The following is a 13,086-nucleotide window of genomic DNA, read 5'->3' on the forward strand; positions in this document are numbered from 1 at the left end:
CTCAGACATGTGGGATATTTATTACCCCACCCCCCCGAGGCAAGGGGTATTATTTTTGGTTTCTTTTTATTTGTTTGTTTGTTTGTTAACACTCTAGCAGCAAAACTGTTGGTTGAAATCATACCAAATTCGTTTTATAGATCACCAGTGACCCAGAAGAGATGTGGTTACACTTTGAGAAAAGTAGCTGTGAAACGACTTTCTCATCTATTTTCCATTTTACTGTCCTCTACAGTACTATGTATGCCTGAATATGGGCCAGAGCTATTACCCCACCCCTCGAAGGGGAGGCAAGGGGTATTGTTTTTGGTTAAATAATAAAATAAAATAAAACAAGAAACTAGAAGCACTCCAAGAGCGCAGAACTCCGCCAAGGCTGATCAGTGGGCCCCCGTGCCCCCCACCCCACCCCACCCCCGATCACCACCAAAATTTAATCATTTGTTCCTTGTGCCAGTATCAACATTTCCTGAAATTTTCATCCAAATCTGTCCATAACTTTTTGAGTTATCCTGCACACAAACAGAAAGACAGACAAACAGACAAACAAACCGACGCCAACAAAAACATAACCTCCTTGGCGGAGGTAACAAAATAAAATAAATTAAAACAAGTGGTGCCAGGTACAACAAACCCCGCCCCTCGCACATATTGTATCTTATTTTGGCATCAATCCAGCTGATGTCATCATGTCTATGCGTGTGCTGATGTCAGCATATCAGTTGTCTCTATATATGTGCCAAGTCGGAAGTAAATTGAAACAAAATTAATGTTTTCATAGACATTTGAAATTACGTCCATTATAAATAAACAAGAGAAAAAAAAGATTTTAAAAATTCATTAAAAATTTTAACTTTGACCTGCTTTTCCCAAAATGTAATCAGATCTATTCTGGATCACTGGGAATTTATAAACCCAATCTGATATGAATTCAACCAATAGTTTTGTACTAGAGTGTTGTCAAACAAACCAACAAATAAACAAACAAACAAACCGAATCAAAAACAATACCCCTTACCTCCCCTTTGGGGGGTGGGGTAATAACTCTGGTCCATATTCAGACAAACATAGTACTGTAGAGGACAGTAAAATGGAACACAGATGAGAAAGTCTTTTCACAGTGTAATGGCAAAATTACATCACATTTGAGTAACTGTTGAAACCATATCACTCATGAAATTCCTCTCTGACCCATTTATGTAATTCCTATCTAACTGGGCTAACTTATATCACTTGTATAATTCTTAACTAACTTCAAACCTCTGTTCTCACTGTACTCACACAGTCACAACATACACTGTCTGTATCTAATTGCACAGCACATTCTCTGTTCTCAAGGACAGTAGCATCTCACACTGACGTACATGAGCAGCACCAAATCACCTCATCAATGTTTTCCTCCATATGAAAGGCTTCTGACCCCATCCTGACCCCTCCCACAGAACCCTTGATTACCTCATGACATTTGACCACTTGTCAGCTGTCTAAGACTGTAACCTTGCTTCTTTCATTGTCCTGTCTTCTTCTGTATATAATGCTTACTGCTCCATTCTCACTTACTCTCTCCTGTGACTCGTTCGGGGGGAGTTCTTCCTGCAGGAATGCAGGAAGCAATAAACTCACACTAAAGACCAGTTTTGACTCTTGAGTTCTCAATTGACAGATTTTCCGACCACAGCAGCTACTGTGGATGCTGTTGATTCTATGAACGGCAACCTGCTCCTCTACAGATAAGAAAATCAAATCTCATTTTTCATACAATTATGTAATATTGAACCCATATTTCAAAATATTATATTACAATTCTGCAGTTCAATATTATCACTAGGTGCCTATCAGTATCAGTACATTTCATTTTAAATATATTAATACATTTTTTCCCAGGATTATCACAGATTTTCTCAGGATCATCTCTGGACCTGCTGCGGTGGTCCTGCCTCTCTCCTGCCTTCATCATCATCATTCACTTATCCTCAACTGCATCCATGTGTCTCCCCCTACTTCACCCCTTCTCCCCCTTTCCTCCAGTCTCTATCTCTATCACTCTCTCTTTTTCTCTTTCTTTACCCTCTCTCTTTAACCCCAACTGGTCAAGGCAGACGTCTATCCTCCAGGAGTCTGGGTCTGCTCCAGGTCTGGGTCTGCCCTGCCTGTTAAAGGGAAGTTTTTCCTCGCCACTGTCACCAGTCACAAGTGTTTGCTCCTGGGGGATCTGTTGGGTTTCTGCAAATTGGCTCAGAGTCTGGTTTTGACCAACTCTATATAAAAAGTGTCATGAGATAACTTTTGTTGTGATCTGGTGCCATATAAATAAAATTTGATTGATTGATTGATTGATTGATTGATTGATTGATTGATTGATTGATTTGATTGGTTTTCCCCTGTAAGTCGCTTTGGAAAAAAGCATCTGCCAAATGCATAAATGTAAAATGCAAATGTAAATGTTAAAATGTAAATTTTACACAATATTATTAGATATATATGATGTGACCAACCATTGCAATGTCAGTATTATTTTGTGGTTCTGGTTGTCGGTAGGAATGGAAACATATCCTCTACTGGAGCATCATGTTTTGTCAAATACCAGATTAGCATCTAAAAATGTAAAAAAAAAAAAGTGAATAACTTACAGATGCAGAGTGTAATATTCAGTGTCCACTATTACAGACTTGAAAAACACAAAAGAGCCTCATTAGAGCCAGTGTTTGTTTTGTCCTGCAGGGATAACCCTTTCATACAGTCACATTCTGAAACTGACCGTGTTTAATATAGACATTTGATATTGTAAAATGACATATACGACAGAGAAAACAAATGGTATAATATGTCGCCTTTATTGTCTGCAAGGGAGTGTTTTTATATCTAACAAAATAACTTGATTTAAAAGTAACATAATTGGGTTATTGCTTGGTGTCCGCTGACTTCCCCGTTTAGCTCGACATATGCCTGTAAGCAGCAAAACACAAGGAAAAAATAACTTCTGCTCTGCATAAAAGGACAGGACGGAAAGTGTAAGATTCTGCTTTTTTGATACAGTTTGCGTAAATGTAACAGTGGGAATATGAAGCATTGAAAGGAATGAGCTGCAATGGGTCTGGATGCAGCAGAAGGAAACCATACCAATCCTTGACCTTCTGTCAAGTGTTATGAGGTGATGAGACTGGTGTGATTTCTTTTTAGCTCTTTCACACTCTTTTATTTTTACAGCCTAACACCTGCTGCTGAAAGGGTTTAAGCTTTCAAGGCCAATTACAGGTCCATTAGACGTCACAGCGAGGAGGAGTTGAGCAGTTTTTCACTGTCAGATAAAATGCTGTTCTAATGAGGCTGTCGTACGCACAGTTCCTGGGCTGAAACTTAACATCTGACGGTTTCTGCTAAAAAATAAATAAATAAATAAATTTTAAAAATCTATCTTTAATGGTCTTCTTAATGTCACTTTTACAAAATTAAACATATCAATTTTCAACAGAGGTAATGGGATGAGTCTTACATATTTCATTAGATGTCTTCATTGTTCGTATGAAATTCTTTTGTGAATAAAAAGTGTCCACCAACAGCAGCTATTAATGCTCGATGTCAGCTCTCATTTTCTTAAGAACACTGTCAAGTCAAACTGAACTGAAGTACAATTTGTACATTTTTCCCCCACTAGCTGTTAAATCCTATGAGCTGAATATTTTATATGTTCTTGGATCAGCAGTTGCTTCTCATAACTAAGAATTATATAGATTTTTGTGCTTAAATATTTTTCAGAAAATGTTGCATTGCTGCAATGGTAAATAGTGTAATTAACCCTATAAATCTGTCCAAGATCTGATATTTTCTGTTGTTTTGTTAAACTGGGTCTTTGCTTAACCCTGTAAAGCCTGGACCATCAAGTCACTGACAGAAAATTTCAGTTCTTTGCAACTGGAGCAACCAAAAACTGTTTTCTTTTTTTTCAAATATCAATTTCCATGTATAAGTTTCAATTTTGTATCATATTTGATACACTGGGTTTTCATGCCCAAACATTATTATTTTGAATAAACAAAAACATAATCTAACAAAAACATGTCTAACAAATTGGTAATTCCTTTTCAAAACTGGCAAAGTTCTGCCTCCTTCCTCATTAATGACAGTCTTGTAGTGTCAACGGAAAGGCCTCTGGTGAATGAATTCCTCCCCCCCGGTGGATTATCTGTGTATTGCATGTATCTAATTGTATACATTGGGTTTTTCACAAAAAAAAAAAAAAATCTCACTGATCATGGAGAGGGCTTCAAAACTCATGTATCAAATATGATACATTTGGCATTATAGGGTTAACAACTAACTGAAGGTTTGTATGATGTGTTTAACCCACACAGACCCAAACATTCACTGGGGATGAAAATCATTTACTTAATTGAAAAGTAAAAAAAAAAAAAAAAAAAAAAAACTGTTGATCCACCAGTCCTATCAGTCCATGTAAATAATTGATGTAAAATGCAGTTTGTCATCTTTTTATGGTCATCAGATATGACCCATTTGGATGTTCAGAGACTCTGTAGTTACCGTGGAAACAGTCATCTTCTACAACACTGATTCACCAGTAAAACCCATGGAGTTGGATCAATGACAGTGGATGGACACACTTGTTTTTACATACTGTTATTGATATGTTTGCTGAAAAAGTAACTTTTTCTTCAGTTTTCTTTGTTTTTGAGGTAATATCCATCAACCTTAAACTGAGCTTTTATGACAATCTGCATGATCAGTGAATTAAATATTGGGAAATACTCGATTTTCACTAAAACACATGGAAAATACAGAGGAAAATATTGTAATAAATGGTGATAAATCACATAAGAAAGGTTAAATAGAGTGAAAAGTTAATTTGGGAACTGTCACAAAAGTAGTCTTTAGTCGTCTTTATGGGTTAATGTTCCAGTCTTACTCTGGCCTACATCTATTAACTGTTTATCTTAATGAACTACCTAATATTGGCATAAAAGTAGCAATAATAACACACAAAACATGTAGTTTCTATTTTCTACAATGATTACAAATTGCAATACACTTGAGTATGAAGTTGGAAAATCTAAGCATTATTAATTTAATTTTCTTCACTGTTGTCATGTTATGTCCATATTCTTACATTAAACTATAGGGTCAATTATGCAGATTGCCCAGACTCTCATTTCCATTATTCCAATGTCCATGTGTGATGTGGGTGATTGCTTTAATTTTAGAAGGCCATGTGTTGATTTGATTGGCTGTGATTGATGCCAGCCTCTAACACACCCACTGGCACTTAGTTCAACCTTCTGTAACCCTTCTGACAGATGAGACACTCCAGTGACACATTAGGCTGCAAAATGACCAAAAATCTACCTGGGTTTGTACCATAATTAACTCATTAAAGGACTAAAACCTTGTATAATAAGATCAGCCCTTAAAGACAGTGAATCAAAGCTGCTTTCTCTTGGGTGCTAATGAAACCGAGACAAAGAATGGGCTCGTCTTTTATTTACTTCTCATTTCCTTCAGCTCCTCCTGCCAACCTTTCGATTCTTTGAAACTCTTTCTCTTCACAGGTTTAGTGGCCTCTGCTGCAGCTGCATCTCTGTGCAAGTGTAGAGATTTTTCCTTTTTGGGTTTTCACAAGTCTCAGGTATCACAAGGAGGAAGTGAAGAAGGGAAGAACAGACGGGTAGTGACAGGGAATAAAGGAAAGGCAAATGAGACAGGGATCCTGAGGAGTCAAATGGGATGAAGTAGTAAAAAAAAAAGGCTGCCCAGGAGGATGAGTCAGTTAAAGTCTTTAACCCATAAAGACCCAAACAGACACCGGCGACCAAAACCATCCACTGATCTAAACTGTTTAATACCTGTTAATGCACTAATCCTATCAATACGTGTAAATAATTGGTGTAAAATGCAGTTTGTCATTTTTTCATGGTCATTAGATATGACCCATTTGGACATTCAGAGGTCTCCGTAGTTACCGTGAAAACACCATCATCTTCTACAACACTGATTCACCAGTAAAACCCACAGTTTGATAAATGACAGTGGATGGAGACACATGTTTAGTTCATGATATATTTTACTGAAATAGTCCCTTTTTTCATCCATTTTCTCAGTTTTTGATATAACATTTAACTTTAATTTGAGCTTTTACAGACATCAATCACGGTCTGCAAATTGAATATAGGAAAATACCTGATTTTCACTCAAGAATGCAAAATACTGAGCATAAAATTAGAATAAATGGTGATAAAAAAAACTTAAGATAAGTTAAAAATAGAGAAAAAATCATTTGAGAACTGCCACCAAAGTAGCACTGGGTCTTTACGGGTTAAGGACAATTTTCCAACAACTGGAGCTGATTTAAGTGTTTAACAGTCAGAGATGAGCGGACACACTCAACTGAGGTAACAAGTTGATATTTAGTAGTTAGCATTTATCAGAAAACATAATGAGTAAATGGTGTATTATTGTGGCAAAGACTGAGGTACCATTCAACAAACTGATACTAAACTGTAAAATATTGTGTTGAGGACACCTGAGACAGAGTACAGTTCCACTGGTTTCAGCCATTTTTATTAAGTCTTTCAAACATACAAAAAGTAAGACAAACACTGAGGTATTTAGCTGAGGTAGAAGACCCCACAAAAATAAATAAATAAATAAATAAATAAATAAATAAAAATTAACAGGTTCCACTATGTAATTACCCAATCACTTTGCACACAGCACACATTATCCAGAGTCAAGGCGTGTTGTCAGCTGTTCTACATAAGAAATAAAAGGATGACATACAGAGGTGATTTCTCACAGACTGCAAAAGAAAACTCAGTTTCCCCTAAAATTACGAAAATTAAATGGTTAAATATGTACGGTTGTGTTGACATTTCATTGACTACAAATGTGTTAGAACACGTTCATCTCACAGACAAGTTCGTTCAGAATCAGCTTTATCACAAATCAGCAGACTCGATGTTCACTTCTCATACATTCCCGTTGCGCTGTTTTCTCATATGATCTCTGCTCAGTGCATTTGCCCGTAGACGCTCATTGTCCATGCACTTCAATGGGACTGAGTGGAACTGTTTTTTCACTGCCTCAAAACTGGATGTAATTGGATAAATGCCACAATGTTGTCCCGCCCCCGGACACTCAGCGTCTCTGGGGGTGAATGGAGCTGTGGGCGGAGCTCGGCCGGGCTGGACGCTGAGCTTCCACGTGCTGATTGGAGGATCAGTCAAAAGGCTGAATCCGTTTGATTGACAGCTATTTTGAGATCTACTCCTTCACTGACACAGTTCAGTTTAATACCGTTGCACATTCTGCTGTGAAATCGAGAGAGAAACCACTATGAAATTACTCGTTCATTTCTTGCACTGTAAATAAAACACACTCATTTTACTTCCTTGTTTCAATTTAACATAATTTCAACATTTTCTTGTTTCAGTTACATAATTTAATCATTTCTTGTTTGAGTTTAATATCGTTTTGTAGATAGTTAAATCAATCATACTGTTGGCTAGGTCAGAGTGAACTAGCTATCAAGTCGACGGAAAAGACGCCTACTTGGAACGATAAGGTCACTGACCATTTTATTAAAAAGGAACAGAGGGCCGAATTTATGTTTAAATAACTTGACAATTATTTTGATGTAAGCCGACAATGAGCTTCCCCTCTCTGAAAGACGAGCAGCCGCCACTGATGCCATACCACATTAAACTTCCTCATTGATCTGTTCAATGTGTATCTAATCTTTTAAATTTAAGGAAAAACATGACATCACATATCCATCTGGATATGGAGGAGGGTTTGTCATTTTTCCAATTTAAAAGAATGAGTCACTGTGCTAAAAGGGAGGAGTAGGCGATACTATTTAATTGTGGCCTTTGTAGAGGGAGATCTTCTAATGGTACACCAAAAAGTCCAATAAAAGGGCAGGGGTCAGTGGTCAGACCTGAAATTGCTGAATATGCTTCAAATATAGAAGACCAGAAGTTAGCAGGTAGACTTGAACATGACCAAGAAGTATGAAAGAGAGTAGCAGGTGCTTGTTTACATAGGTTTCAGGCTTTATTAATGGACTGAGCAGACAGGAGTAAAAGTTGTTGTCACAGCCACAACTTACGCTGCTAAAACGTGTCAAGCGAACAACAACACAGCCGTAGCTCTCTTTTCTTTTCTCCCACTCTTTCCTCACTCTCTTTGCACATGCGCACAAAAGGCCAAGGCACAGGAACAAAACAGTCACTGTATGAACACGAATACCCACATAATGCAGAAACACAAAAACATTCTTTACATGCTTAACACAGGTTATCACAATATGTTTTTGGAGCCCTGCCTTCGCCCATAAGTAGCTGGGATAGGCTCCAGCAACCCCACAACCCTCTCAAGGACAAAGCAGTTCAGAAAATGAATGAGTGAATGAATATTTTTGGAGCTGTTAATGGAATTACGTCAACAAATGTAAGTTAAAATGGTTCAACTCAGCATTTCCTGCAGTAAAAACTTCTTGAGTCTTCCACCTTTATAAAGTTGAACATTTATACAATTTCTACATCATGAAAATTGTACCAAAAAAAATCAGTGATACTACCTCTAAACATAAGTGTTTAGTTTACCTATCCTTCAGTCAAAGTCTGATGAATCTGATTCAGTCATCAAACCTTTTCTACTCTATTCTGAACCACTGGACTCACACAGGGCAAGCAATTTTCCTTGTAAAATGCAGGCTGCAGAATTGCTCTTTTCTGGCAAAGAGGCTTTCAGTTCCTCAGTGAAAGGACTGTGTGATGGCAAGAAATATGGCAACACTATCACAAATGTAGTGGACACTTTCTATTTCAGGTGAACCTTTTATAAAAAATTAAGTCAGATGATTTTAGTAAAGTGGCCATTATGAGCAGCATCAGTAAGAAAGGATGTTCAGAGTCAAAGAAAAGAAAAGATAAAAACAGAAGCAGAACAACAGTGTTCCTTTAACACTGGTTGGTGACATACCGATGGTTATAAAAGTGTAAAGGTACTATGGTATGGTATGGTTTCTGAGTTTGCCAGTTGTTGTTATGTGGTTCAGACCAAACTTTAACAGTTTTGATCTTGTCACGAAAATACAAGACCAGTGTTGTACAGTAACAAAGTAATAATACTTCACTACTGTACTCAAGTGCGTTTCGGGAGAATTCGTACTTGAGTATTTTTTATTCTGTTTACTTTCACTTTTACTTCACTACATTTCCTAACTCAGTTGCATACTTTTACTCTGATACATTTTAAATGCACAGTATCGTTACTCATTCTAAAAAATTAATTAAAGGTGCTCTGCCACATGTATTTCATTACTTTTGTGGTCATGTCTGAAGTTATACCATGAACTCTGTAACATTTTTTGTGGAAAAAATGCCTTGTTTACCAAGTTTCAAGCCATTCTAATGAGTATAGAAAACCTGCTGGAAGACTCAGCTCAGTTTGCACCAGTTCTCATGAATATTCAACATGCTAATCTGCTTGACTCTGATTGGCTAACAGCTAGCCAATGAGAGCCTGGATTTTCAGCATCCTTTACCCTGTACAGCAACTAGAGCAGGGGTCACCAACCCTGGTCCTCCAGAGCCACTATTCTGCATGTTTTAGATGTTTCCCTCTTCCACCACACCTGACAGTCATTCTCAGGCTTCTGCAGAGCTTGATGATAGGTTTTCATTTGAATCAGGTGTGTTGGAAGAGGGAAACATCTAAAACATGCAGGATAGTGGCTCTACAGGACCAGGGTTGGTGACCCCTGAACTAGATGAACTGGCTGAACCAAAAGTGAAAGTTAACATGCTTTGAACGTTCAGCTCCCGGTTTCTATGCCTCACTTGTACGGCAGACCTTACACGGAATTTTCACAACTTCTAACCTGTATCCACTGGGCCCCCTCCACTGCTCTATGGGCCCCCCAGGAATGCTGGGCCCCATGAATTTGTCATGCCCCCCCCCCCCCCCCCCCCCCCCCCTTTATAGCACCCCATCTTACTGTATATGAAAACTGTCACTGAGCTAGACAAATTCTGTGGTGAGCTCATGAATAGTAATGAGCTCAAACATTAACACGTCAGACTGACCAGCCTTTCTAACTGACCTCTAATTCTGTTTATTTCTTTTCAGTGGCAATAGCAGACAGAGGAGGTAACGGTTCATTTTCAAATTCACTACATAACACAAACACCTATGGACTGAACATATTTTAAAAAAATACAAGTTAAAACGGTTCTGTGTAGCAGGGCACCCCTAAAGGAAATTTGGTGTTTTCACCGCTGAGATTACCGGTGACTGCAACAAAGTCAGGGAGATGATTGGTCCTTAGGCCTAATCCTGTAATGGACAAGTGCAAACTTCAGTTCACACTCAACCTGTCGGATATCTGTTGATGTGAGCAGCAGTGTACTATTCCAAATTCTGACTGCCTTTGGTTGTTATTAACATTTACTTCTATTTTTTACTTTCATTACTTGAGTACATTTAATTGTAGATTACTTGATATACTTAAGTACAGTAAATACTAGATACTTCAAGACTTTAACTTGAGTAGTATTTCAGTTGGTGACTTGAACTTCTACCAAAGTCCTTTTTCGGTAGAGTACCTGTACTTCTACTCAAGTGTAACTTTCCAGTACTTTATACAACAGTGTTCAAAACAGATTTTTAGCGACACTCTTTTGTAAATTAATGGTCAATGCAGCACATGGAGATCTGAGTTTCTGTTTGAAGGAGAACACTTGATGATACTGTAACAGTATCGTAAACAACAATAGCTTCACACTTTTTCCAGTAGGTGAATAGGTTTGGTACAGTACATTTCCTTGTAGTTGATAGTTGGAGTTATTTTTCCAGTCTCAAATCTACAAATAAGTGTCCTCTTGGATAAAATATTCTCCAGTTTATAGATTTGTATTGAATTAAATATGGTGAAAATTAAACATCTGCAAACTGTCAACACTTCTCTTTAAGCATTGTCATTCATCTATGGTCCTGCAGACATACTGTATGCATGCAGAAGTGAAATATTTGTGATAAATCAGTGGCCTCGAAGGTCAGATGTTCTATGACAAAATACTGTGTAACTACATTTAGCCACAATATCTATGGTGTTTTGTGTGATTGTTGTCATTCCCTTCCCTGCAGTTTCCAACAGTATGATTCTTGGTGACTGGTTTAGAATGTTTTTAACAAGGACTAGACCCTCTGATGGAAACACTTGTTAACCTTTGGCCCTTGGGCGGCTGTGCCTACATGGACTAAAATAGCAGGTGCTTTTGGAGATGTTCATTTACTCTCTGTGCACAAAACCTGCCGCTTTGCACAGGTTGTAGTACCGGCCTGATTGAAACAAGGCCCTTGACTGTTGAACACAAGATGCTTTCTCACTTAAAAGTAAATTCCCAGTGAATAAGCACTGTCGGCTTTCAAATCTCAGTCGCACAAATCAGATTCTGAGCTCAGAGAAACTTCCCTCCTTCAAGAAATGCATGCAAAAACAAATCGACGGTGTTCAACTCTAGAGACAACATTCTAAAAAAAAAACATGTTACGGTGCATTAGGGGGCATTACATACACTTGGAATTTAGAGAATAAGAACAAGAAGTCAGTTAATTTGATCAAATTACAGTGGAATTGAATTAAACTGATGAAATTGATGGCTTTTTTAGACAACTGGGGGCAAGTGGACTGCACTCATAATGCTCAATTAGGTCTTCAAATGAGGATGTATCTATCACTGCTGCAGCCTCTGACAAGACATCAAATTATTGCTTTCTGCCTGTGCAGCTACAACACTTTACTTTCAAAATGCGCCACAAGTAATTTTTCCTTTTTTCATTAATGTTATGTCTAAAGGCCATGATTAACATGTGCCCGTGTTTGAACAACCAAACACCACTTTAACAGACAGATGAAACCCTCGATGTTACGTAATCCGAGCCTGAAAAGGGCTTATGACTGGTAAATTATTTTGTGTGAGACAAATTCTATGACAGCAAAAGCTGAAATCTTTTTCTGCAATTAAGTTGAGCGTGCAATTATTGAACGCCTGTGAGCTAGGCTTTACAACATCCCTGAAGAGACAGATTTTTCATCTACCAGAGTAATGCCTAATTATCTGTCTCCTTTTACCTCTGACTGCACAAAGCCACATGAAAATGCTGTATCTGGCTCTTTAGCTGCTAAAAGCTCTACTATAGTCATCACTTTGTCAGTTTTTAGGTAGATATTAAGTGAAAAGTGAGGTTTTTACAGCTGACAATATAAAAAGCTCAATGCAGTTGCAGAGTGAATGACACTGAGAATCTGTATTACTATCATTTAATCCACTACTACTTGCTGGCTCTAAACTTTGGAACTCTCTCCCCCTGAGTATTAGAGCTGCTACTGCTGTTGAGAGTTTCAGATCGCTGCTTAAAACTTGCTTTTTTGCACTGGCTTTAAATATGAGCTGAGTTGGACATTTTACTTATCTTAGAGTTTTAAATTATTGTCTTAAATGTTTATATTTATTTAAAAAATCATGGGAAGGAATGCTTCTAGGACCAAAAAAGAGTGTGTTTGAGGTGCTCTTTGGAAAAAGGGATTCATAAAGTAGATGACAAACTGGAAGAAAACTCCAAGGCACTCTCTCTAAGCATTAAAATGCCTTTTTTCTCATGGCATGGTCATGTACAGACCTACAATGCATTTCAACTTCAAGCCTTCATTAGTTTTTACCTCTACCAAGGAATGGCAGAGGTTATGTTTTTTTTTTTTTTTTTTTTAACTTCCTGATGAAGGCTTGAAGCCGAAACGGGTTGAAGTTGTTTTTAAGGTCTATACATGACCATGCCGTGAGAATAAAGGCATTTTAAGGCTTGAAGAGAGTGCCGTAGAGTTTTCTTCTAGTTTGTCATCTGTTTATATTTATTGTTCTAATATTTTAACGCATTAACCAAGTGTCAGTATTGTTTTATTATAATTATTGTCTTTTACTTATATTGTGTTTCATGATTATGTACAGCACTTTGGGGCAGTAGTGTCTGTTTTTAAATGTACTGTATAAATAAACCTTGACTTTGAATACA

Source organism: Sphaeramia orbicularis, chromosome 11 (assembly GCF_902148855.1).
Source record: "Sphaeramia orbicularis chromosome 11, fSphaOr1.1, whole genome shotgun sequence".
NCBI lineage: Eukaryota > Metazoa > Chordata > Actinopteri > Kurtiformes > Apogonidae > Sphaeramia > Sphaeramia orbicularis.